We start from the raw sequence: 22,429 nt of genomic DNA, 5'->3' as shown, positions 1-22,429 counted from the left end.
TTTTTATGAATGGGCCATTGAATCATTAATTTACCCGATGAATTCGCTCAATACATTTAGAAATAAAACACCAGCACTGTGTCCAAAATCGAATACTTCCCTACTATATAGAAAGCAAAAAACAGCACGGTACAAAAAAGTTTCGGACGCAGCACAGGTGTGTTCGACTTGAAGCGGTGCTGCACAGACCGATCGGTGTATGACATCAAAGTACCGCAAGAGCGATTTGGTTTAAATGTCTTAAAATAGAGAACAGTTCTTTTAAATTGTAGTAACATTTCACAATATTACTGTTTTTACTATATTTTTGATCAAATAAAGGCAGCTTTGGTGACTACATACATAAATACATACATAAATAAAAAAAACACATGCAAAAGGGAGTTCCTAAAGGCACAATAGCAAACAATGGACAAAGAAGGTGTGAAGTGGTAATGAAAAACTAAATTTTGATGTTTATCACAACAAAAATGTTACTAAGATTAGTGGAATTTAGGGAAAATTTAAAATAATAATTGTATGGCTGTACATATTTTCAAAACAGTATCCCAAGATTATGGATCTGCTATATCTCCTAACAGTACAAGACCTCGACAGAGCTTGTGACACACTGACCTGGTTGCAGAGCTTGTCTCTGGCCAAATCTCATATACTAACCAGTCTGATTAATTGACCTTGTTTGCCCAGTACACATAGCCTGAAGAGACCCTGACAATGGTGTACAGATCTGTAATACCACTGTAAACATGAGACATGATCCATCTGATGACTATTTGTTACATTATTTCCATACAAAAATATGTCTTGTAAGGTTTACTGGCTTTACATGGTCATGGCAGGATATAACTTTTGGACATTTGGATATTTCATTGATTCTAACCAATTACATCACACCACTTTTTATGTTAACATTTGTATTGTTCAGGTACACAAGGTATATTTTGCATGTTAGAATGTATTGTAGTTCAAAAAATATGAGGATGCATTGTGTGTATGACTGAATAAATGTGCTCTGGGAATATGCATGCATTTTGATAGGCAAGTAAACATTTCAGACCAGCTGTATTCACTCAGGTGACCTCTATGAGCTAAGACTTGATGAGCAATTCACACATTTACTCTGATATTGAAAAACACTTCTCACAGAGGACCCGAGAGACTTGGCTTATGGAAAATTCATGTCCTTGATGTCTCAGCAACTAGAAAATGTTGATACACTCCTACTGAACGGGCTGCAAGATGCTTCTTTACAACAGTCAAGCATGTCTATTTCCTCTCACTCCTCCACTGGGACAGGATTTGACAGTGCCTCAAAACATTGTGACAAGTGAGTGAGATTGTAGTCACAAACATTCTGGATACATTTTACAGAATGGCTGGAAATTTGCCTCACTTCATTCAGCAATCATCAGACTCGACCTCAATTCACTAGTCTTACAGTAACACGACGGGTTATTATGTTTGAATGTTTGAACCTTTATTAATCTGTGTTTGAGTTTCTCAATTGTCCTCAGTGTGAAAAGATGGATCTCAAAATCATACAGTCACTGCTGGAAAGGGTTCAAATATGCAAAAAAAATCCTTGAAAACTGAAGAATTTGCAGGACCTGGAGGATTTTCCTGAAGAACAGAGCTCAGTTTAACTGCTCAGGACAAACAAGGGACTCATGAACAAAACAAAAAAACAAAAAACAGTCGTAGATCATCCAGGTAACCACACACAGTATTAAGAACCAATGGTTCCCAAACTTTTGAACGGGGTTATTTTATTAAATTCAGCTATTTTTTGTCTTGTGGACTGTGAACATCTTTAATGTAAAATATATTACTCAGGACAGTACTAAATAAAAAATAACATGCATTTTGTATGATCTCTCTTATTTTTTTTAAATTATTCACATTTTCACAGATTCTGCAAGTGGTTCCCATACTTTTTCATGCAACTGTAAACAGGCTTTAAGTAAAGTGTTACATAGTAGGCAGGTTTATATAATTAATATAATGTCTTCATTCACAAAATTAGAGAACCTCCCCTCAGTTTCTACCAAGTAAAAAAACACCAATCTGTCTCTTTTGATTAGATCACCCCAAAATGAATCTTAATACCAGATGTAAACAGGCTTCAAGCATGACGGCTGTGACACACACATCTGTATTCTGCCGTACAGATGCTAGTAAAGAAGTACAGGCACATGAGAGATAATTGGAGTCCTGTAACAAAGCAGGATAAATATTTGTATGCAGTTTGCTGACTAAATGGATGCATTGGAACCATACTGATTGCCAAGAAAGCCATCTGGCAGTGACAGTGTCTTTTCCAGGATGCCCAGAATGTTTAGGCAGAGCGAGGGACATGCAGACAGACAGACAAAGGCCAAGGGAGAAATGTATGGAAAGAGAAATGGATAGAGAGAGACAATGGAAGAGAGGAATAGAGCGAGATCATAACAGCTAACTTGAGCTGAAAAGGTGTGTTGGAGGGTGGGATATAGTGTGAAAGGGGGTGAGAAAAAGGAGATAAATATATGGAGAGATAGAGAAGCAGGACGGAAGTGTTAAATGGAGAGGGTGAGAATAAAGGAGTGAGAGTCAAAGCTGTCACATCATCTGCACATGGAGCACCTTCAGTTCAGCTTTATTCAGAAAAGCCCAAAAGAGCTTCAATTATACTTCAGACCTTAAACAGCACAGAATGAGAGAGAGAGAGAGAGAGAGAGAGAGAGAGAGAGGGTGTTATGAAGAGATGATGTGGGAGCTGTTGGCACAGACAAGGAAGCTCAAAGTAAACAAGACGCCCTCATCTCAAAGCAAAGCTAATACACACTCACACTGATATGAATTTCATTTTGAAAAGTACCAAAAGGTATTGTGCCAGCTCCAGTTTGGATCCAGCCTCTTATGAAGATTTCAGATGACCCAACATCTGTGAAGAGATGACGCCAACCCCTGTGAGGACTTCAGATGAAGCCACCTCTGAATCAACATGCACCACTGCCAAATTTTCTATATATTGTAATCATTAATGAGATCATTGTTTCTACCTAAATGAATACATGATGTTAGCTAACTGCATTATTTGTATTATCTTAGAACTGTATGTACATTTTTGACAGTCACCTCTGATAACAAATTACTCTAAATTGTACTGTAGAAACACACTTTTTCTGTAAAGCATGTATTGTGAAAAGTGCTATACAAATAAATGTGAACTAAATTGAATTGTTCAACCAACATTTGTTCATCATCTACTGGCCCTCATATCGTTTCAAATCCTTCCTTTCTTCCATGGAACACAAAAAGAGATATTTTGAAGAACGTTCACGCTGCTCTTTTCCACACAGTGACCAGTGGCTGTCAAGCTCCAAAAAACACCAAAAAAGTGCTCAATATGACTCATGTGTGCAGTGATCTAGATCATCTAATGTATAAAAACATATAAACAGGAGTTTTGGTATATATATTACAGGTCAGGACCGATAAGGTGACAGCTGCAGGCAAGAGCAACATGGGGAATAATATCAGCACAACAACACAAGTGATGGATGACACCATTTAGCCACAATATAAAGTGATAAGTAAAACAGGCTACTAGCCACATACACAGGATAGGATTGGATGTTATATGACACACTTTACCCACATGGTTGTGTTACAAATGTATAATATGAGTTTGTTTTGTATGTTGACTGTTTATGTATTTTTAATTTGCACGTGAGAATCCCATGGGCTCCGACCTCGTCAAGGAGACAAGGTTGTTTATTTGCAGGAAGGTTGTGAGACACAATGGAAAGTTACTAGGAAGAAGAATATTATGGAAGACACAGAATAACAACTACAATTGTCACATTAACAAGAATACAACAACCTAATTTACAAAAAGTTACCAGTTTCCATCAAAACACTACAGTTTAAGGGATAGTTCACCCAAAAAATGAAAATTCTGCCCTCATTTACTCACCCTGACATCATGTTAGAAGACATTTTGAAGAATGTTGATAACAAAACAGTTTTGGGTTTCCATTGACTTCCAATTCTTCACAATATCTTCTTTTATGTTTGTCAGAAGACAGAAATTCATACAGGTTTGGAACGACATGAGGGGGAGTAAATGATGACAGAATTTTTAATTTTCACTAAGTGTTTGAATGAGATCCTGTATTAATTATGGTTTTACTGTAGAAAAACAATGACTGTATTGTATTTTGGTGGATACTATCGTGGTTACCATGGTAACATTTATTAAGGGTTATAGTCAGAAAGCTTGATCAGGAAACAATGAATTCCTTGAGCTGAATATTATCATGGAGGATGTTGAGGATAATATCAGACAATGAGATTACACAGTAACACGGTCATTATGAAAATAATTCTTGGGAAACTACAGGTCTAGTCTCGTTGCCATGGCAATCCTATCTCGCAGACTGCTGGAGAACTCTTTCTTCGGTGTGTATGTGTGTAAAGGTGAGGCACAGTGGTGGGAGAGACGGCCTGTCACCCATGTGCCTTACAGTGCTGTCCCAATCCCTGCTCAATGTTAATGTTTTCATTTTCTCTTTTCTATGGCACTCTGCGGGTGAGGAGGGGAGGACAACTGAACATATAAATAGTCCTATTAGGTAAATAGATGACATTTACCTTTTTTTTATTACTCTGTTATTATTCTGAGACGAAAGCCACGAGTTCTGGCCAATCAGTGAAGAGGTAATGTCTACTCCCTGGATATGGTGGCTAGGAAAGAAGCAGGTGATTAATGCCAGTTTGGGCAGCTCTGCACACACACACACACACACACACACACACACACACACACACACACAGAGACACAGACACAGACAGACAGACACACACACACACACACACACACACACACACACTCACACACACACAGACTTTAGGTAGAGCATGCTCACTAACATGTCCTCAGCCGTACTTTGTCTACTGAAAATAGCTTCCAGCGGGTATGCGATTCAAATCCATTCCCACTCCAACACATCCCATTCTGGGGTTATTTATCTGTGCGGAATGATTATTCTGTCCTGGAGGAGGCACCTGGAGAGGTACAGCATGGCTAAACCTTAATCTTTACTGCTGATGGAACTCGGTCAAGGAGATATAAAGCAATATCATCCCATCAAGGTAAAAGATGGGTATCTTAGTTGCTCTATTGAGTGTCCTGAAGTCTCCACTTACGTCTGAAAATTCTGTGAAACTTTTTCAGATTCCTTTTTAAATCAGAGATGAAATGAGAGGTTTAAAGACTGGCTAAATTTGCAGAAAACCTAAACTGGCTGACATATACCTTCCAATTTGGAAAAGAATAAAATTAGGACTGATTAACATGTCAGTTTAACAAATCAACAATACAAGAAATTAAATATGTTTATTAATTATGTATTGCTTACTATAAATTTATACAGATAATTTATATACAACACAATATAATAAATTTTTATACATAAACATATATTTTTTTAAATTTCTATATGTACGTATATAAATATTAATATAAGTAGATATATATTGCAGAACATAAACCTAATATAACAATAATATCTACATTTGGCAATGATATCCATCTTATAACATTCTTATTTAACTTTTCATATGAAAAGTGTTTATCTTGACAATAAATTTCATACTGTACAGTAGGGCTGGGCATTGACACAATTTTCACGATTTGATTCGATTTCTATTCACATGCTTGCGATTCGATTCGATTCGATTACGATTTCGATTCGATATCGATTATTTTGGATGTAGTATATCAGTTACAGTACATGGCAAATTTTCAAGGAAAAAAATCTCTCAACTAATGCTGTAAACTACACATGGGAGTCAGTTGGTACTACTTTACTATAATAATGAAGGTTATTTATATACAAACTCTTAAATTACACTCAATTGTTTTTTTTTTATAATAAATAAAGTTTAGAATTACATAATCATATTTCTACTCCAATTCGTTTTGGGGTTTTTTTAAATATAAACATTTAAATCGTGGCTGTCATAACTGATTTATTCAAACATGCATTAAATATTGAATCATATTTTTTATCAGAATGCTCACTTTTCTAGCTGACTAATGAGTTTATGGTCACTGAATATGTTTTTCTGAGGTAAATGTGTCGTTACGTGACATTGTGTTTTTCCGAGGTTGAAACACTGATTGAGCTATTACACGAGACATGATACGGATTTCGGTAAGTTGTACTGTATATTTTAACATACCTCCAGATGTTTAGTCATGTTTATTTCGCGCTGTAACTGGTATTAAAGCGGAGGAGAGGATGTTCACATGCGCTCCGTGCTGCCTCTTCTCTTTAACTGAGGAGCTACAGGGATCTGTCACGCCACATTAAACAGCGCCAAAACAGTATTTATTTTTTGAATCTCATAATTAGATGGACGTCATTTGAAATCTGAGACTTTGCTTCATATCAAAAGTAACAAAGCACAAAGATTACTGTGATTCATTGGATGGGAGGCGCGCTACATGTTCTGTTCATTCATCAACTGAAAACAGACTAGACTAATCGATTCTTGGGATTTAAGAATCGATATCGGTTCGTAAAAATGAGAATCGATATTTTTTACCCAGCCCTACTGTACAGTCCCTGCCAAGTAAAGACAAAAAACATTAGCTTATCTGACCAAACTGTCACCCAGCTTCAAACCAAATCTGATCCTGTGTTAAATAACATTCAGTCATCGGGCTCTTATCTGTTTGGTCTTTGGTAAATGACTGTCTCCTGAGCAAAAGGCTGAATACGGCAGCAGACCAGCTGAGCGGAGAGCAATATTTTGAGACAAAGATGAAGTATGTAGGACTGAGGAGACCGACGCGGCGACATGGAGCGTTCAAGCTGTCTCAGACATACATGGTAGATGACAGTGACAACTCACCCACAAGAAATAGTCATAAACAGCACCGCTGAGCATGCGGTCTAATGGGCTTTTTCATTATTCTTGTTCAGAATCAACAGGAATATGAGCATATACCACATTAAAATGATGAGAGGAAGAAGGGGGGCAAAGATTAAAAGGGAGAGGGTGAGGGAGACAGACAAAGAAAAAAAAGACAACGAATGAAAGAATCAGAAAGCCACTTAGCAATAAGTCAGGTCTGTTCATCACACAGCCCTCATAGAAAGAGGATAAACACAGTTTGGGGCGGGAGATTGAATTAGGGGCGAGAGAGGAAGGAATTGAGATGCTAAAATAAAATTACTCTGCCCTAAAAAACGTTTGTCCACAGGAACAGTGAGTGGGACGGGGAGGCTTATTCTCGCTCGGGTGGAGAGCTGCTGGGCCAACAATGGCAGATCACTTCCAAATCCTGACCTGCAGTATCAAGCCCTGCTGAGTCTACCCACAATGCCACACTCTCCAAATGACATACCAAACACACTACACACACACTATACACACACAGTGCCAAATGACTAGCATAGCTCATCAACCACACACAATAGAATCACTTCTGCAAATGAATTAGCCTTCTAATTATTAAAAAGACGACTTAAAATACACACATTACCGAATACTTTATCAAACATTAGTGCACCATAAGGGCTCACAGTTTGGTTAGTTACCATGGTTAGCATGCTCAAGTTTAACCCATTGTCCTTCAGCACACCATAATGCATCTTTCTCCATTGAAAAATTGAAAACAAATTGACGTTTTGTTGCTAGCATAATGCTAACAGATGGTTCTTTTAGGTATTCTACAGATTATTATTATAAGCATTTTGCCTTAAAAAACAATATAATTCCATAAAATCATTCTTATTCTTATAAAGCCCCCAAAATTATATATGTTTAGGTTAAATTAGGTTATAGAGCTGATGGTTTGACTGTGTTATATCACAAGAGAAACATTTTGGCATGCTGTGCTGACAGTCCATGGGTGAAGAGTGGCATATGGCTGTTAGGAAATGCAGTTCTGGAAAGATAACTGGTTGTATGACCCCCATTTAATAGCTTACAGAACAAAAATAAGCATCTCTGTTCATGATTACGCTTCAAAAACTGCTTTCGTAAAAGTAAAAGATGTAGAATAAAATTTGTAAATATTGAATGAAAGATACAGAATGTACTGCATGTTAGCTTGTTTAATGTGCCTAAGGGAATGATCTATGGAAGTCCACATCATACTAAAGAGAAATTATGCTTCTAACCACATTGAAAGCTCTAGTGCCAACCACACAACTTTGCGATGTTATTTGCAAATGTTTGTTGGAACTATGTTTTCAGGGACGTGCTGAATGGTTGAACTATGTTGGTAACAACTTTCGACCATAGTTGGTTAACAAAGCTTTTGGGAAACGCTCCCCAGGATGGTCAGTGAACGGATTGTGGGTGATCTGGGTGGGTGTGCATCTGAGGCTAAATCTAGTCTGCGGAAACCTGGAATTCCACTGAATGACCCAGATTCCTAGCTCAAATGAGATTCTGTTTACAGTAGGTTTGTGAGTTGTATGATATCAGTGTTTCTTGTGCTAACCCAGTGCAGTATGGAGATGCAGAGAGGGGTCAGAGAGAGACGGAGTCATGGGAACAGAGCTAAATGCAGCTTCAGCACCTGCAGTGCGGCTGGGTGGACTCATCGATCTGAGAAGAAAGCTACGGGCTACATTCAGCTCAAAAGCAAGCGGTATTGCCCCAATTCTCCCAGGGTAGCAGGTGACTGTGTTGCTATTGTTTCCTTAAACCACAGAAAACAGTAAAAACGAAGAGATACGTCAGTTCCATGGCTTAGCGATACGTCGAGCTGTGGTGCTCATGTGGGAAATAGTGATTCGAATACTGCTCATTCCCATTCCGCTTCTCTTTTCCTTTTCAATACCTTTTTATCTCTCTTTCTACTAATACAAAACACACAGTTGAAACTTGAGAACTTGAAAACAAGCTGCCCGTTCAAATCTCCACAGGTATTTGCACAATAGAAGAGCAAAACACATCCAACACTCCTCATTAGCTTCTTGTGCTGCTCAGATTTGGAGAACAGTCATATTGTGGTGGTAGAAAAAAACAATCCCTCCCGGTGTCTCTAACAAGATTCCCGTCTTCGGCTTCTAAATGAATCCCTCCTGCCGAGGGCTACGAGCGATCTGCCTACTGCACCCCTGCCACCAAATCCATCCTAATTATGTCACATGTAAATCCATTTGTCAGATGCATAATCTCAGATCCATTTATCAGAAGGTCAGGAGATTCGGAGGAAAAATAGACAGAGTTATTACTCTGTGACTCTCAAATAAGATTTCAGCGGGATAAACAGATCCTGTGGACTGAGGAAGAGAGGTGAATAATGAGGAGATATGCAGAAGACAGGAGAATCATTACACACCTCTCTGTACACCCCCGCGCCCTCTATAACAATACAGGGCTGAAGAAATCCACTTAACTACCACCTTTGTCATTTTAGACCTAACCAAAGGCTGATGAGATGTGTGACATGCAGGGTAAATGTCTTAAATTGCATCTTAGTCAGTTGTATTTTGACAGTAATGATGTGAATGCGGTATAAAAGAGAATGTAATAAAGTTCAGGAGAAGAATGTTCATATAATCCTGTCAATCACAATTCTTAAAGGCATATAGAGTCTCTTACACTCTTTTTTTCTAACATTTAGCAGAATATTAAATATCTCCATACTTTTCATATTAAATAAATGAACAAATTGACTTGACATTCAAATGGATGCTAAAGAGAAGATACATACATTTGGCAAGGCCAAAGAATCGTCTAATCTGTAATAAGGAAAAACAAAATATGTTACAGGTAAGACTTAACAGGTTACTTTCGTTACTGCATGTATGGTGACAGAAAAACAACTTTGCAAGCACATACACTACCGTACAAAAGTTTTTTTTTAAAGAAATTAATAATAATGTTGTTCAGCAAGGATGCATTAAAGTCAACCAAAAGTGACATTTATAATGTTACACATGATTTCTATTTCAAATAAATGGTGTTTTGAACTTTCTATTCATCAAAGAATCCTGAAAAAAGTATCATGGTTTCAAAATGTATCATGTATCAATGTAGAATAATAAGAAATTCAGCTTTGCCATTACATTTACATTTAATTACATTTTAAAATATATTTAAATAGAAAACAGTCATTTGATATTGTAATAATATTTCACAGTATTACTGTTTTTACTGTATTTTATTCAAATTAATGCAGCCTTGGTGAGCATAAGAGATTCTTTCAAAACCATTAGGCTATCTTAAAACCAAAATCTTACTGACCCAAACTTTTAAACGGTAGAGTATACACCAAATATCAATATGTTTTTATCATTCATCAACTGGAAAAATAGTTCTGAAAGTGATTCCAATATTGTTTCTTTGTGCGTTTTTTGTTATAGTTGTGGTGTGAACTCTGCTATTCTTTTATATTTAGAATGATTTTTAGAACTATTTCTTTATCATTATCATTATAGTTATCATCCTTGGTGTGAACGGGCCTTGATACTGAAATAAAACAAACCTGAGAACTACATTAAGACTCTTGAGAAATAAAAAGTGTAACCCCTGGGCAATATAAAATGACTCTCAAATTAAGGAACCGTAATTATAGACAAAACAAACATCCTAAAATGATTTGCTGGCCTAACCTGGTCAGGCTTGTCTGGTAAAACCAGCATACAGAAGGTTGATTTAAGCAGCTTTTTCAGCAGGAACCACAAACAGTGCACACTGCACAGCTCTTGCAAAGCTCTTGAAATTGAGAGGCAACATTAACACATAATATCACCGAACACAATGGACAGAATAAACTGAAGGGCACATTGTGAGACACAGTGAACAAAACCCACTTAAAAACCAACCAACTGACTGACAGACTGCGATTGAGCTTATAGTACCCATTGACTTCAATCTGTGTATCTCTGAAACCTCCCCAATCTTCACTCCCATTCATCCCGCCATTCACCTGATAAGTAAAACCACCTAAAAAGAGGTCATAGTTGCGCATTTCCTGTGGATACATGCATAAAGCAGACATTTCCGGCTACAATTGATGAAAACTGACGTACAGAGATAAAACCATATTTAATAGCATGTAAATTCTTCTAAAGTCAACCAATATACAGCATATTTATGTTTCCATCCTGAAGCAATTATGTCTGCATGCTTGATAAAACACACACACGCGCACACACTCAGACGTCACTCACACATCACACACAAGCTCACGGCAGCTTATCACGCCAGCACTCCGTGCTTAATTGCATCTCGGCTGGTTCACACACAAGCACTTTGTGTGACTGACATTTGACAGAGCAGGAAGTCAAGCACACACACACACACCAGAAACAAACACACTGACCCTGAGCCATATAATTACGGCCCCATCCACACCTCACAGTGAGAAAACGACACTTAACCTGAGACGCACAGCACTTCGCACGCACACACTGGCGCATTAACAAACACATCATGCACAAATAAGCACACACGGCCAACAAATTCATGAAAAAACAGTCTTTGCCTCAGTTTTCTTTCTTAATAGCGGCATTTCTTATTCCAACAACAGCTCAGCATACAACAATAATGGCCATGAAAGGAGGATAAAACCATAAGACTAGCACACACACACAAGACTAGACTCACACGCTTGTATACCTACAGACATGCACACAAATGTGTCCTCACTGTCACTGCAATTTCAGTTGCAAGAAGCTAAAAGCCCTATCATATGACTGACATCATTGCCGCCTACAATGCATTGAACTGCGTGGTACAAAACAAGCCAGACAATTGGCACAATATTAATATTCAGTGATCAGTCATATTATACACATTTAATTATATCATATTATACACATTCACATATATTCAATTCAATAATAAATAGTAGGACAGTTACAGTTAAACATGCAATTAATTACATACGTTTGAAGCCATTATTTTTATGCTATTAATAGTTATTTAACATAAGTATTGAATTCTGTTCTGTGTGACTGCTAAAACTTCTTAGTAAAGACAGTATATTTTAAATACTTGTTTAATGGCATCTTTTTATGAATGAAGGCCAGTATCACTGATACTAATAGCCTACAGCTACTGATGTCTCGATGAAATAGATTTTTTCCCCAAATTTAAACATGAATTATAGCCATTCAACATTACAGTGTAATTGAACGGTATATCTTTTTTTTTTTTTTTTTTTTTTACATTTATTAGGCTTCAAAAATATAACTTTTAATTTAAGTGAACTTAGAACAATCCTCACATAAACCTGTCTAATAGGAAAAATACAGAAATTGAATAAAGTTACCAAACAGTCTGCACTGCATAATTTAAAGCCTAAAATAATATAGATAATCATTATTAAAGCTACAAAAGTTCTTTAGTCAACAGCAGTGATTAATTTTCTGTTACCTTTGTTCTTTCATTATCTTCAATGACAGATAGCATTAGTGGTTGCTGTCACTTTAAGAGCTGCCGCTGCCGCACATGACGCAGATCTCACACGCGTCCCACTTTCTCACAGCTCTTTACTTTCATTTTAAGACTTTATTTAACTCATTCAAGGCTGGTCTTATGAGGATACTCAGCAAAATGGATATTTTTGGCATTATTGTGCGTGTTATTGTTCAAGCATGACAGAGAACTCGATATATATAGACGACTCACCTATATTCTTCTACAGTTTTCTGCATCCCTCCACCACCCCGTCTTCTCACACTTACCTGGTTATTATCTTAGACAGGGGGGGGGGGGGGGGGGGGGGCAGAACGCTAAATATGCATACTTTTTCTGATTATTTGTAAGTGTGAACTCGTGAAAAGCATTATCTATTGTGAAGGGTCATTCATTATGGTTAAAAAATAAAAATACATTTTCAAGGAAGTACCGTGTCTATTAATGGGAATAGCTACAGTAAGGTCTTCAGCTAGTCAGCTTGAGATCCTTTCCATTTAAACTGGTTATATCTTTTAAGCCTAGTAATAAATATTTTATGAGCAGTAAGATAACCATATTCATCCGTACAGTCATGCTGAGCCGAAGCACAACCAAAACGTTTTTCCGCAAAATGCTGTTTTGTTTTTTAACCGCTAGAGGGCCAAACGTTACACAGTGTAACTTTAATAAAAGTCAAAACACATCCATAAAGTGTGTAGAAAGTTGTATTACTTAATCATCGCACATTTGCATAGAGTTCAATGTTTGCATCTCAATGTTTGCATTAACGCAGTATGAGAAACACAAAATCTGTTGTTGAAGCAGTAAAATGACTAAAACTAAAACTGAAATAAAAATAAATTCACACACACACAAATATATATAAAAATCTAAAATAAAATAAAAATTAAAGTAAACTAAAATATAAATACTATAACAGTATATAAATAATTCTAAAATAACACTGTTAAACATCTTTATTTGCGTATACTCTATTAAATGGGGGTATAGTTTGAAAGGCTATGTGTTAACACATACGCTAAGCATTCACTTATTCACAATAACTAAAATATAATTTTTGCTTAAGTGTCATTCACACAAACTGCTGAACCTAATAATGTTATTTAGTTTTCTTGGAACTGATCAAGTCACTAAAAAGCCCTTAAAAATAATACCATTTTAAAATCACCCTTCTGTGTCGCTGTTTGCAATGCTTTCCATGTGGAGGTCAAAGGCTATGTTTAGAATGCAGGTAAATGTGGCCCAAATCCGATTTTTTTCATGTGACTCAGTCTGTGCTAACACTTTTTCCGTAATATCTGCATTGGTTTCTATGGCAATGACATTGCATTGGTTGGTAGGCATAGGCTATGCCAAAAACAACTACAACAACTGCAACATGGAGGGGTTTGCAATACAGATGTTGTCTTATTTATAGGGCTGGTCCAAATACCATTTTTTTGAGCTTCGAAGCTTCGGTAGTAATCAATACCGAATATAAGTATGGAACGTGTAAAATTTAAAAACTTGCAGAAATTGAGAAGAAATAAATGCTATTTATTTACAGTAAAGTTCAAGGACTCGTATCATAAATGTTTAAAAACTCTCTTTTTTCACATCCTCGTCTTAATTTTTTTTTACATTGCCTGCGCATAAATTCACTGGCTTCGCTTCCACATTATAAATAAACGCGTAATCACTTACTTTAATGTCCTCCGTGTTTACTTCCATATGATAGTGTGCTGTGTGACTTTTGTTATCGTTTTTTTGTGCATACGGGTCAGTCCAGGACCATGTTCTTTTCACACTGAAACCTGATATTGGCCACATTTAAAACAACAATGTGAAAGCTGTACAAAAATATCAGATCTGAGCAATAAATCGGAATTGAGCACTAAGGCTCGCAGTAGCCAAAATAAAACATGATTCTTGTGTTTAGAGAAACCCAGATGGCTTGGTAATGCCTAAGAGAGATTTTACAGTTATGAATCAGTGGTTGTCTGTCTACACTGGTGGCGGAAAGAATTTTGGACTGTGCTGATCCTCTTGGGGTTTGAAATGAACCCCACTATCTCCCTTCCTCAACCCTCTCCTCTCTTTCTAAAAAAAGCTGAAACAGTAATTACTCCTGCAATCTCCCCACAGGACAAGGCAGGACAGGACAGGGCTCCCTGCACTCAACTGGGTTTTCATGAAAAATGGAACAAAGAAAAAGTGGAACCCTTCCCCCATCATCTTTTTCTCTTTCTCTACCTCCTTCTCTCTCTATCTTCCCCTCACCACCTCAGCTGCTTTGTCCTGGACCAGCAGACACATTTTATTACCCCCTGACTGCAGCGACGCACTCACTCACTCTCTCTCTCACGGGGTGAACAGGGCCGGCTCTTTGTCTAGACTGCCTATAGAGGAGAGTTCAGCACATAAACACACACAAGCATGCGTTTTTATCCCTTCGCATGGCGACTACATCTGCGCATCGCCACTCATCAGTATCTTTGTCCTGATGCTGAGTCCTATATCCGAACACACACGTCAGTTAAGGTCCCCTGATTACATACTGCATTGCAACAAAGATTCCTCTACGAAATATGTAGACTTTGTAAAGAGAAATCCAATCTCACAGGCAATATAACAATGTTACATAAAAGATAATGCTGGTTCAATCTACAGTAGCTTATATTTCATCATTCTCTTACCAATAAACTTATAGTGCGGCAACAAGCATCTAAATTCATGTTTTAGATTCATACTCTGGTTACAATAAACAGGGCACATTTTCATATGAATGAACATGACTTCTCCATAATTTTAAGAGCAGTTCATGATTATTGTCATTTTAATTTAGAGTTATAGAAATATATTTATATTATTATAATTATTTTTATAATAACTGGAAACTTTACAATAAGGTATACATTAGTTAACGCAATACTAAAACTAATTAACAATGAACTTTTACAGCTTTTATTAATTTTGGTTAATGACAATTTTTACATACATTAAAAATGCTTAATGCATTATGAAATAAGATGAAGTAACAATGAACAATAGCATATTCATAAATTAACATTAACCAAGATTAATAAATGCTGTAAAAAATGAACAACCACAACAATAATAGTAGATGCAATAAAATATAATAAATAATAAAATAATATTAAGTTAGTTATTTTAAAATTTTAAAATTTAAATTATTAAAATAAATATATATATATATATATATATATATATATATATAAATAATAATAATAAATCATTTTATTTTTATATCATTACTACACTTGAATGCGTTTCAATGGAGGATTTAGCTTTCTGAGCCCATATACGTATATATTCAATATAAAAATGTAATAATTTCACACATTCACAGTGTTAAATATCACAGCTAAATTCCCCGATATTTTCAAATTATTCATTACTGTTGGAACCATAAATATAATATATTACTGAGGCAAATTTAAATCAAAATCAAATCTCCATAATGCTAAAATCTTAATTTCACACCTCATATTGAGACAGAAAACATCCTCTGTTGTCAGAGAGACAACACATACACGTTCTGTTAAAAACAAGCTCGCAGTAATGAGGTAGAAGATTATATATCTTCTTTCTTAGCTATTTGAAACAGTAATCACTAGACAAAGGTCCGTGACTCTGTCCTAGGATCATGGGAAGAGGCTTATCCCTCCCTCGGCACAGGTGGAATGTAAAACAGATTGCCCGAAAGGGTTAAAATATTCTGCAGAGCGTCTGGGGAGTCATGGGGGGAGGAAAAGGGGGTTGGCATCAGGTCTGAGCCAATATCTGCACAGATTTATTGAGATTCTTCCATTGTCACTATGCCACCTTTCTTGCGTTTGGTCACCATGTATACATTCAGCCACAAAGTTCATTTCATTTTAGGACAACCACCACATGAGGAAAAAATACACACTTATTATTATTTTCCCTATCAGACCGTCATTTTTTTATGTTCCTCTCTTTGTTTCTTTCTCCTCTTTTAAAGATGCAAGCAAGCTTTAGTCTCTTTCTTTGACTCTTTCTCATTCTCTCCATCACGCATCAGGCTTGTAAACAGAAAGGCATGGTTGAGTACACACACAAAGCCTCGTGCGGAGCAGCGTGAAGGGGAGGAGTGACAGCATACTGCAGAGACCCCGCCTCACACACACACAAAACACACTGCGTCCTTTCTCATCTTCTCTTCAGAGTCACAAAAAATCCTTTAGACTATGAACTATGAAGGAATGTGATGTTCTAGCTATCAAAAGCCAAATCCACCTCTGTTGATATTTAACCTCACAGTTTGCACCTTTAACCTCTGATTCACCATCATCAGAGACCATTACAGCCAAATCAAGACCAATCAATCATCTCCCATAAATCATCACTTTCACACCCAATACCCTCAAAATCAGGTCTTCCAGAAGCATTACTTTTACAAAGACAGGCTTTAATATGAGCAGAACTGATTCCAGATGAATGTGACTGTGGTCAGTGAGCTCTTCATTACTGCGGTGACCTCAACGGCCGTCTGGACCATGACAACGGTCGAAGTCGTTACAGTGAAATGATTAATTAGACGGAGAGATGCTGCTTCCTATACAGGCACAAAGGCAAAAAAGGCTGTAATTATTGAGGAGGAAGGAAATGAGGAACCAATGAAAACATAAGAGAGGAGTAAAAGAGAATGGAGAATGTGGCAGTGAGAGAAAAGGAAAGAGATGATGACAATACAGAAAGATATGAAGATCAGAATTTGTTAATGAGCAAGAGTGAGAGAACCTAGTAGTTAAATGGGTCTAAAAATGAAGGTCTGAATGATTGACAGTCATATTTAAAGGGGGATTTTATATCTATATATATATATATATGTGTGTGTGTGTGCGTGTATATGTGTGTATGTGTGTGTGCGCGCATCATGGTTGGATATATATATATATATATATATATATATATATATATATATATATATATATATATATATATATATATTTATATTTGTTTGAAATTGTAAAGATGCAGAAAGTTTTCTGTGAGTCCCCATAAAACATGGAAACCCACACCCACACACACACACATATATATATATATCACCATATGGGCTCAGAATGACATGTTGGTGGGAAAATAATTACAAAAAAATTTGGGTTAACTATCCCTTTAAGGCCAATTTTAATGGTGTGATCGTGTGAAAGAGAGAGAGAGAAAGGGAGGGAAAGTGGGATTCTTATAAATACTTCAGGGCTTTTGGAAAGTGAGAAACCATGATGCTCCTGCGAGGTGAACGAGGGGTAACTCGCTCCTCGGGGGGTAAAAATGCCCCATAACACTGAACTGACCTGCCGTTTTATATAATAAAACAGATTTTCCAGCTCTGACTAAGTTCATTCTCCACGCTGCGCTCGAAGAACGTGTCGAATGGATGTAGCACAAGGAAATAGGAGTGAGCGGATGGGTTGGCGGTTTGACTCTGTGGGCGAAATAAGATCTGGACTCAAGACTGTGTGACTGCATCCTTCAACTGAGCTATCAAGGTCACTGTGGAGGGTGGAAGAGAGGTGAGCTTTGAGTTGTTATTACCAAAGCACCCCTGGGAAAATACCGGAAGCTTTCAGTCACCACTTATCAGCTAGTCTCAATTTTCTTTCAATGAGACAATGGATAATAACCGCAGTGAGAAATGACAAGCTTTACCCCGCCTAGATGACAAAGGTACATTATTCTGACTCAATGAAAAGGCTCAGACTAACAAAGCACTCTTGATTTATAGATTATGCAGCAAAGCACCTGTGTAAACACAAACACATTGTACACATTCATAATACTCATCCAAGCAGTTCATTCTGATACAGAACAGTGTACTATAAGCCAAAACACCCACAAGTCAACAAACTCTTGATTGGTGTACTCAATCATAAGCGTAAACATAAATATATATAAATAAATAAAACACACAAAAAATGCCTGTTTTATCTTGTAATAAAAAGCTTAATCATATATGTTCAAAAGTTTGGGGTCAGTAAGTAATTTTTAATGTTTTTGAAAGGTGGCTGCATTTATATGATAAAAAAAAACAGAAAAAAAATATTTTGAAATATTATTACAACTTAAAATAACTGTTTTCTATTTTAATATATTTTAAAAATTTAATTTATTCCTGTGATGGCAAAGCTGAATTATTCACAGTCGTTACTCCAATCTTCAGTGTCACATGATCCTTCAGAAATAATCCTAATATGTTGATATGATGAACAACTAACATTTCTTATTATTTTTCTATGTTGAAAACAGTTGTTCTGCTTAACATTTTTCTATGACAAAGTGGCACAATTCAGAGCTCTCAGAAAATTCAGAGTTTACAAGTTGTAATTACGAGTCAGAATCGTGTAATTACAGTAATTACAAGGGTCAACTGCCATCACATTAACAGTATATAACACTATCAGCGCACACAATTCATAGTGTAATAATCAATTCTTAGTCCCCCTCTGTGTAAAATGTGCATTAAAGTGTATTAGAATGTTTAAGTGATTCTTACTTCTCAGCTTTAGAATCATATTTCAAGAGTCCTGCCCACTCATCGGGACAGTTTTAGTTATTACAGAGCGGCTCCCCGCATGAGTTCTTGCCAGAGTTTTATAGATGAAAGGCTATGGTGGGATTCTGCAGAAAGAAATAGAGAAGGTCCCAAGCTCTTTAAATCACTCCTTTTTTTTACAGTTCTTTTATTTCATCTCCAGTCCTTAATGACACATCACATGCAAAAGAGAGCGTGGTGTCTGGGAGCGCATTCCGTAGGAGTCATTTTTCACCGTTTCCCAAAAAACAGAGCATTAAAAAAGTCAAGCGAGCCAGTTTCGCTGTAGGCAACGCAATGCATCAAATTGGTTTACAAACCACACTGAGAGTTTTAAGTTACATAAAATACAAAACAACCCCATTAAATTCTACATAAGACTAAAATAATAAAGCCTCTAGAGGCGTTTGAAGCAAGGAACTGGTGATGATGCTTTCCTCCACATGACTGGTAAGCAGTGTAAGCAGTTACTTTATGAGATGACTAGTGTAAGCATGGCTTACTAATTATTAATCGCCAGGCCTGATTCACAAAAGCCTTTAGGCACATTCAAAACATCAGAAAGAGATTGTGATTGGCTAATGTATCATAACAGGCCTTGTAATTTGACTATATGTATAAATAGAAGTAAAATTCTTATAATATCTAATGATTTCACTAACTAGCCAATTTGTACAACTTACTATTATTATTACGTTTGATGCGAGACTGTTGCACAGCCAATACTATTTTGGACTAGTGGTCAACCAAGGCCAACAAAGATACTTAAAACTAGAGCAGGGTTGCAGACACCAAAGTTAACCCTCCTAAGTGTTTCGAAAAAGGGTCACACATTGGTTGTTCACTGTCATTTTTGACCAGGAAAACTTTTTTTAATTAAATGAAATAAAACTCATTTCCCTAAAGTACTAACAATAAAAATATGCACATCTTTTGGGATTTTAAGTCATTTAGATCTTATTTACGTCTTATTTATGAGTACATTTTTCAATTCTGGATGTTTTATTCATTTAGCAACGCATATTTAAAAAATTGCTTTCCCATTCAAGTCCTATGGTTGGTCAATCTGGACTGAAAAGTCACTAAGTTTTAAACCTCTCAAAGTGAGGAAACCATTTTTATAAAAACAAAACAAAAAGGAAATCAGTCAAAAATGACCGAAAAGCTTATTACGTTTAATGAAGATATAGGCTAATGCTAATTAGGCTAATGCAATTAAATGAAATCAGTTTTTTAAACATTCACACATACACTGATAGCAAAACATTTTTTTTTGCAGTATGAATTAAAGCAGTTGGTAGTATTTGGAACTGACAGAAAGGAAAGCTAACATGTCTGCCAAACAGCTAAGCAGCTAATTTTCAAAATAGCTAAAAACTGGCTAATTTACTGGCTTATCACGAAGCTCAGTGCCTGAGCAAACAAATAAATGATAAAATAGCTCAATTAATAACTAACATGTGTGATAATACAGAACAATGAGTGGCCAGAGGATTGTTAGAGAGGAACTAGAGAACTAGCGATGACAAACACATATAGTGCTTCAGATACCACTTCCTCTCAGCCTCAAGGACATGTATCATCTCATGCGGTGACATTAAGAAATCAATCTCAGGCAAAACACTACAGCGATATTTGATTCCAGCCTTCCTGACTCACTTTGCGTGACAGAAGCCAAGCTCAAACAGTGCTTGGTTATACTAAATAAATTAAAAGCTGGAAAGGAGCCCAAATAGCAGTGTAAGGGGAGGGAAGATCGATCCAGTTGACAGATCAGAGCCCTCATGGGCATCTTAGGGAAAAGGGGTTATGTACAGGGTGAGAACTGCCAGATTAAGACAGCCTGAGCAGACAGAGAACAGGGCACTTTACAAGACCTCTCTGCAGGAGAGGAAGGATTCAGGACAGGTGAAGTGTGAAAAGTGTGATGTTCTCAGCAGGCTAGAACTACTCTAAATCCATGATAGAAGGAATAGAAGCTCTGCTGTGTTACTGGAGGATTTGTAGAGGTAGAGCGATGGATTGAAGATGATGGCAGGAGAAAAACCTCCCGGCAGAGCCATTTTCCAAAGGTAACAGACAGGTCGTGTTCGGAAGCCGGTTTATGGTTAGACTCAAAGCTTAATAAGTCAATAATCAGTGACTTCCCGTTTGAACGGACAACTAGATGTCTCACTTGGATTCTCGTCCATCTTATATTGACTGACAAGTGGATCACAATTCTGTTTGGGGGCAAAGCCTGTATAATCCTTATCAGCAATTAATAACTCATAAACACACTTCCTTTTCCTTCTCTACCCATTTACTCCACATCAATCCTCCTCCTCTAGTTCAGCACGTCTCGTATCCCCTTGAGAAAGACTACAGCTTTTATCAGATGGATGTTTGTGATGCCGCAATAGTTTTCTAATTTGGTTGCTACCCTGGTTTATCCACTACAAGTGAAAGCAATATGACATAAAAGTGGATTAACGGTGTTTCGGCAAGTAAAACTTCATTATGCAAAAACATTTATTCCTATAGGAGCGGTTGCCGGGGATGCGCCGATCGTCAAGTTCATTTCCAGGCTAAGTAAGTCAGTTCTAAGCTGTGCCCGAGGCTCTGCCTTTACCCTGATATATCCCATAGAGACAGCTGCTCTCAAGACCAGATCTATAACGCTTTAGAGGGATGTTTACATCTTTATCTCATCATATGAAAGTATGTGTGTGCATAAGTCTTGAGCTTTAGGAGGATGTTTATGTTTCCTTATCCCACTTGACTGTAGAAAAATGCCTGTGCATGTAGCCAATACTATGCTCTAGATCTATCTATCTATCTGTCTATCTATCTATCCAGAAGAGCTACATTAAATCACAAATTATGTGGAAAATTACTGCATAAGTTTAAAGAAATTATAAACATTTATAACTCTAGTTGGTTATTTCAAAATACCTAAACATGTCTATCAATAATACAAATACAATAATGCAAATACAAATATCTTTTAAAAGTCTGTGAAAAAAAAACCCCAAACAAAAGTAAACTTAACCCGCCTTTTAGGGTCAACTGCCATCATTTTAAAAATTAAGTTTATGTCCTTGAACAGCAAAATAGCACGAGATTCAAACTGCATTCGCATCAAATAACCCGCACATGTAATTTTTTTCTCTTTAAGTCACAAAAGCCCATAATTCAGTGCATTAACACTCACCTTAGAGAATCACAGGTTCAGTCCTCCCTCGTTCAGCCGCTCACCGTCCGCTCTCTTCCACAGCAGACCCGCTGACTGAACGTTCTCGCTCCAGCGTGATGCTTTGAGTGGAGCATCTCTCTCCTGATCACCTCCCTGTCTGTCTCTCTCTCTCTCTCTCTCTCTCTCTCATCCGGGATGCTGCAGTTGCTGTGTGGTACCTGTTAATGCTGCCCTCTTTCGGCCACTGCCGTGAACTG

The 22,429-nt window shown here is 36.9% G+C and overlaps 1 protein-coding gene across 2 annotated transcripts in view; it reads right to left on the bottom strand.

Annotated features, from left to right (window-relative positions):
* The window catches only part of mtus2a (microtubule associated tumor suppressor candidate 2a), a 73,510-nt gene extending 51,202 nt beyond the window's left edge, over positions 1-22,308 (bottom strand). For both annotated transcript variants that reach the window (XM_051911010.1, XM_051911011.1), the window contains exon 1: positions 22,191-22,308. The gene's annotated coding sequence lies outside the window, so the exon portion shown is untranslated. The remainder of the gene's footprint in view (positions 1-22,190) is intronic.
* Between the last annotated feature and the right edge of the window lie 121 nt (positions 22,309-22,429).

The sequence above is a fragment of the Ctenopharyngodon idella genome, chromosome 10, assembly GCF_019924925.1.
Source record: "Ctenopharyngodon idella isolate HZGC_01 chromosome 10, HZGC01, whole genome shotgun sequence".
Lineage (NCBI taxonomy): Eukaryota > Metazoa > Chordata > Actinopteri > Cypriniformes > Xenocyprididae > Ctenopharyngodon > Ctenopharyngodon idella.
The sequence above is the reverse complement of the archived record's forward strand: the minus strand, read 5'-3'. Positions and strand labels throughout refer to the sequence as shown.